Below are 7,074 nucleotides of genomic sequence, written 5' to 3'. Positions count from 1 at the left end.
GCGAAGATAAAATCTATTAGAGTGATGCTAGCGATTGCCGCATTTCATGATTATGAGATTTGGCAAATGGATGTCAAGACCGCTTTCCTTAACGGAAAGTTGGCTGAGGATGTTTACATAGCTCAGCCAGAGGGGTTTGTGGATCCGAAACATCCGAATAGAGTGTGTAAGCTTGAGAAGTCCATTTATAGACTTAAGCAAGAGTCTCGCAGATGGAATCTTTGCTTCGATGAGAAAGTCAAAGAGTTTGGATTTGTACGAAGCGAAGATGAGTCTTGTGTATATGTCAAAGCCAGTGGGAGTATAGTAAGCTTCTACGTTCTATATGTCGATGACATATTACTCATAGGAAACGACATCCCGACTCTGCAGGAGGTTAAGTCCTGGCTCGGGAAGTGCTTCGCTATGAAGGAACTCGGAGAGGCTTCTTACATTTTGGGAATAAGGATAGTAAGAGAAAGAAGTAAGAGACTAATTGGACTTAGTCAGAACACTTACTTGGAGAAGGTACTGAAACGTTTTTGTATGGAAAACTCGAAGAAGGGAGAATTACCGATACAAAGTAATGCCAAGTTGAGTAAGACTCAAAGTCCGAGTACCGAAGCTGAGATAGCAGAAATGAGCCGAGTTCCATACGCTTCCGCAGTTGGCTCAATCATGTACACTATGACTTGTACTCGCCCTGATGTAGCCTTCGCTTTGAGCATGGTTAGCAGATATCAAGGGAATCCTGGCAGAGCACATTGGATTGCGGTGAAGAATATCCTTAAGTACCTTCGGAGGAAGAAGGAATGGTTCTTAGTCCTCGGAGGGAGTGATGATTTGAAGGTGCGAGGGTATAGTGACGCTAGTTTTTAGACCGACACGGACAACTACCGTTCGCAGTCGGGCTGGGTCTTTACCCTAAATGGAGGAGTAGTGACATGGAAAAGTTCCAAGCAGGAAACCGTAGCTGATTCAACGTGCGAATCAGAGTACATTGCAGCGAGCGAAGCGTCGAAGGAGGCAATATGGCTAAAGAGCTTCATCGGTGATCTTGGAGTTGTACCTGCCATAAAGGAGCCCATGGAGATTTTTTGTGATAACGAAGGAGCGGTTTCCTTGACCAAGGAACCAAGGGATCATGGTAGATCACGATATATCGACAGAAAATATCACTTCATTAGACATCGTGTAGAAGAAGGACAACTCGTAGTGAAGAGGATATCATCAGAAGATAACCCAGCAGATCCGCTTACGAAGGGACTGAGTAGGGTTAAGCACTTGCAGCATGCTAAGAGTATTGGGCTAAAGGATGATATTAGCATAGATTAGATAGTATTAGAAACGTGTAATAGATAAATGTAATTAACATTTGATGATTAAATAAAGGAGTTTTATTTATGAGTAATGTTACTATCTTATGTTAATTGTTTAGCTATTGTTTCACTTTGCATGTTTTGACTTCCAGAATAATTGAGTTTATTAGGAATAATCGAATTGTTCAAATAGTCCATAATCGTTCATATGTTGGAAGTAGATATGAATGAAGATTGTCATGAATCGGTGCGTAGATTGTCTAAATGGTATTAGACATAGCAAAGGGTTGCTGCGACGTTCATGAGTGCTTATGAACTAGTTTTGAGCATTGGAACAAACCCGCGCTTGCTGGAATCACCTTATGGAATATGATATAAAAGGGTGATCGCAAGACGATAATATCATATAGTCTTAAAACCTAGATATATGGTTTATTATTTGCTAATTGATTGTACATTGATAATGCGAAAACGCATTGGTAACTCAATGTTATAAAACGCATTGTTGTGTATAGTTGATTATTGAATAAGTAAATGCATATAAGTCGAAGTTTATCTGTAACTTTTATCTAAGAAGGTAAAAGCGATATCTCGGCCGCTCGATGATTTGATTTGACTTATGTGCCGGGCCCGGTCAGAACTGAATTGATGTGTTCAATTAAGTTCTATGTCGAATAAATCAGAGATCGAGAAACCTAAATGCTTGACTAACCATTCCATAGAATTGTCAGCATGATATCTAACAGAGGACTGTACGATCCCTTATCTAAAGGACAAGATTGATTAGATCAAAGTTTGACAGCGTCTTTGAGAGCTACGATTGCAAACCGAATTGTACTTGTGCATATAGTTACTAGACTTATCCAAGTGGGAGACTGTTGGAATAATGTCTAAGGCTGCAACTATATTAGGCAAGTAATTAACCCGGTTGTGCATGGTCCTTTTGGGTTGCCTTCACCATAGCAACTTGATAGGATGATTTATTAAGAGAGAGTAAATATTATTAGTATATTATGAGAATAATATAAAGAATAAGATATTGTTATTTGACTAATATAAGTCATAAATTAATTGGAATTAATTTGGTGACTTAAAGAGATTAATTAAATAAGAGGGTATAAACTGTCAATTGTTTGATAGTTAAACTTTAGACTGTAAATCCATATTGATATGCATTGGATGGATTCTAGAAGCTAAGGATAGCTTCAAATCGTCCAAGGGGTTATCTAAGGAATGAATTTGGATAGCCTAAAGAGAAGATTATCTAATTAGGGTTTAGGCTGTAACCCTTAAGGAGTCTACAAGTATAAATAGACCCTATGGCAAAGGGAAATCGGCACCTCATCTAAAGTAAGAAAACCCTGGCCGATTTCCTCCCCTCTCCTCTCTCCCAAATCATCCTCCTTGCTATTTGGTGTTTGTAAGCCATTAAAGGAGTGACAATTGTGACTCTAGAAGCTCCAAGACAACAAGATCAACAAGGAATTCAAAGGTATGATTCTAGATCTGTTTCAATATTGTTATTACACCTAAATAGTCATTAGAAGTCTTGGATTCAAAGCATGTTTGATTAGAAAGCCTAGATCCAAGCATTAGGGTTTTGCATACGCACATAGGAAAGTTCTTATGGCTAAAACCCATCAGCTGCTACATGCACCGTACTAGTCTGGCATGCAAAAATGGCCATTAAATGCTTAATACTTGGGACTTCAACGTCCAACTTTAGATCTGAGTCCATTAAGACGTCCTAAGGCATAAAGTTGGCAGCTTTATGCCTTTACATGTTCCATATGCTCCCAACAACCCATTAAGACCTTTCCAAGAGTCTTAATCCATGCATGAGGTCAAAACACCCATCAAGAGTCCATTTTATGGTATGAATGAGTGAATGGACCTCAGATCTATTCTTCCTAAGCTCTGGAGTTACTCAAACTCTCAAGAGATAACCTATGAACATAAAAAGGGACTATATAGAAAACCCTAGCTCCAGAAATGACTATGATGACCAAGGAGAAAGCTTTTTACCTCCTCAATCTTCCTAAGTTGCTATAAATGCAAGATTCAGAAGCCCTTCCTGGTTTAAGTTTGTTTCTTCCTCTTCCTTGTAGCTAACACACCAAGAAGATGGTATTAAAGCACTCACAAGCTCAAGAACAGGCACTTTAATGATTCTAGGGTTTCAGGGACGTTTGAGGGTTAAGCAGGCTATTAGGGTGAAGCTTAAATGAGATAAGGATGCTTATATAGGTCTTATGTATGGAAATTAGGGTTTGAACATTCGTCACGTACGCCCCGCATACCGTTTGGTACGCACAGTGTATGTGCTGACCCTTCGCGATCATCCATGCATGGTACACTAAGGGTACTCCTGAATTACGCCCAACGTACTTAAGGGACCACTATGCAATACTTATAATTTCAATGGTTCCAAGGGTAATACCTGATTTGGAGTGTTACAGATGAGGCATATCAACCGACGAAACAAAATTTGCATTATTGATTACATGTTGAAGTTTATCTAAAAACAACTCAAAATTATACATGTTAAATTTTTTTACATGTCTGTCTGAACAACCTTTCTACTACCTTATTGTGACCAATACTAGCTCTAAATTCTGGCCAACATTCATACAACAAAACCCATGATATGAATCCAGGTAGACAATACATAGGGATAATTCTATGAACTTGGACATATTACTTATGAATACGACTTCCTCATTGTCCCCAAGGAATTCCTTGAGTATACGTAGGAATCAGATTCAACCTTCATCACTCTGTATAATTCCCAAACCAAACGCTAACATTACTTCGTAGTGGTTTCCATCCAAGGAAACCGCTATTAACATTAAACCTAAGTAGGTCCCATATAAAGAGACACTACCTATAAAGATAAATGGTATCATGTGTGTTAGAAATGGTTGAATCTACAAAAGAAATGGTACAAGTATTAGTTAAACTATAACTCCAAATACATAATGTATACATTATAGAAATATCTTACCACACATCCTAAGGCCAAACAACATAAATCAAATTGGTCCATGGCAGTTTTATGTATTTTTGTTATGGTGTTGGGACCGGTTATTTCAAAATTATGAAATATTACGTGTAGGTTGGCAAAACTTTTTTGGTGAACTCCATTTTATGAGCTCATTTTGAAATACATTTATATAACTAAAATTAGTTAAAAGAAAGATGATTGCAAAATGAGTCTAATTTACCACATTTATAGGTTAAGAATATAGCTTTATTATCAAAGTTTTAAAATTCATGGTGACATGACAATTCACTGATGAAATTAAAATTCAATGGTTGTATGAAAAATATTATTAAATGTTTGAAATTCATTGCAAAAGTGTATATGTTTGTAGTCAAAGTGACATTAAAAATTCTTGGCGAAATGACATTTCACTAGTCAAAGTGACATGACAATTCACTAGTTATATGACAACTTTTCATAAACTTTTAGTAAAAATGTACATGTCCGTAGTCAAGTGACATGACAATTCCCAGATGAAATGAAAATTCACTTGTTGTATAACAAATATTAATAAATGTATGAAATTCATAGTAAAAGTGTAAATTTTTATAGTTAAAGTGAAAATTCCATACTGAAATGACATATGTTTGGTTAAATTGAAAATCATATTAAATGCATGAAATTCATAGATAATTCGATATAAGGCACCTAAAATCATTATATATATATATATATATATATATATATATATATATATATATATATATATATATATATATATATATATATATATATATATATATATATATATAAAATCTTTATCCCCATGATGTCTTCGAATCAGAAAAATTAGATTTTCATTTACATAATTATCAAGTGCAACACCACTAGCACCATTAAGAGCAAGGATCAGTTGGCCTTGAGTGAAATTGGCCCATTCTAGACCTTCATATGTCGTCTTAATTGCATGAGGATGAGCAGCTGCTTCTGCAAACCTCTTCTAGACATGCAACTCCACCTGTCCTTCCTTTCTTCTAAAACCTGTAACTAAAATCACCATCACCATTGGAGAGTGTCACCTCAAACCTACAACTAGATCAAAAACCCCACTATTCTTCCATTCTAGAAAATCCTTTGATCTAAAATCCTCAAACTACAGAAACAATAAACAGGAAGAAACTTTAGATCAAGCATATAATAGGGGAAAATCGACGACATCAGGGCAAAAACTTTCTGTTTCCGAGTGTTAAATGCTTTTTGTAATAACTATAGATCAAGCGTATAATAGGGGCAAAACAACTATGTCTTTTAGATTAGAGAAATCGGAGGCAATAAAACATGATCGACCATCATATCTCAAACTTGAGAGCCGGAGATTTGAAAGAGACATAAATTTGTGGATGTCAGAAATCAGATAGTAATTTCCTCTTCGTCGTTGATTTGGATGTGGATTTTGTTGATTTCTTCAATGATATTCATATCAATAAATTTTTAGTTTGTAGTTTTTTGAATTTAATGGTTCATCAATAACTAACCTTTTTATGAATTTGTTAATGTTTGTAGTTGTGCGACTACTTAATCATGAGAGTTTTTGTATATGGTAAATTAGGACTTGTCAATAATGCTTGAAAGAATGTCTTTTTATGTGGGTGATTTTGATGCATATAAACTAAAGCATTAAAAAGTTTGCATCTTTTTTACGTATTTACCCATAGTTTTTTCCCACTTTTGAAGATCCAACTTTGCTACCGACTCAAACATTGTTGATGTTACCACCTTGAAGATTACTAGATTAGTCATTGAAGATCCAAAGTTGGTTGTGTTGTCTCATTGTTTGTGTAGGAGGGATATGTTGTGCGTTGCTATTATCTAGATTGTACTTGGGTAGGTTGTCATTTGCTAGTTTTTATTTAATAAAATTCTTTTTCTTTCAAAAGAACTTTGAATATGCACATCCTAGTAACATACTCATATGTCCATTTATGCTAAAAGTTCTTATAGTTACATGTTAAAAAGCACAACACTCTAGTTAACTTGCCATTTTTAAACAAAGGAGTTGCACCTTGTAACATTAAGGTTATGAAGGCTGCTATGGAGAATGCTGCTAATCAAGGTATATTCATTATATAAATACACCATCAAACTAATATGAGAAATATTAACGTATTTTTATTGATTTATTGCCTCTAACTGCATAAATGGATGTTAAAAATGGTCATGAAAAATAATCAAAGAAAAGCAAGAAAAATAAGTTGAAATACAATGGTGAAACAAAGCTAAATGACAAAGAGAATAACAATGTTACAAATGGAGATGTTGCTCCTGAAACCAAATCAGGAAAGAAGAAAAAGAAGACGATGTGAAGTGGAACGCATGCAAGATGCAAAGCTTGTGAACTTAACAAACATGTCAACAAGAGGATATGAAATGGCACATAGGGTTAGGTTGCTTGATGACCCCATATTTTGTTATATTTTATTATTACACCATTGTATTTCTAAGTTTGTTTATTTATAAAATCAATTCCAGTAGAATGCATATATAAATATTTGGATATGTAATAGTAAAAACACAAATCTGCATATATGTATTTCATTTATTTTTCAAACATCTAATTTTTTTGGAGGATCGAATGTATTAATAAATTTCAATTATTTTCTTTTTGAAAAACATGTTTTTTTAATAAATTCATAAATTTGCAATTTTATTTTGAAACTTTTAAGTTAAAATAAAAAACTAAAAACTAAAAACACGTTTATTTTAGAAAACAAAAATCTGATATTAATAAAAAAA

Source organism: Lactuca serriola, chromosome 1 (genome assembly GCF_051521515.1).
Source record: "Lactuca serriola cultivar US96UC23 chromosome 1, Lser_US96UC23_V15, whole genome shotgun sequence".
Lineage (NCBI taxonomy): Eukaryota > Viridiplantae > Streptophyta > Magnoliopsida > Asterales > Asteraceae > Lactuca > Lactuca serriola.
Note: the sequence above shows the minus strand (reverse complement) of the source record.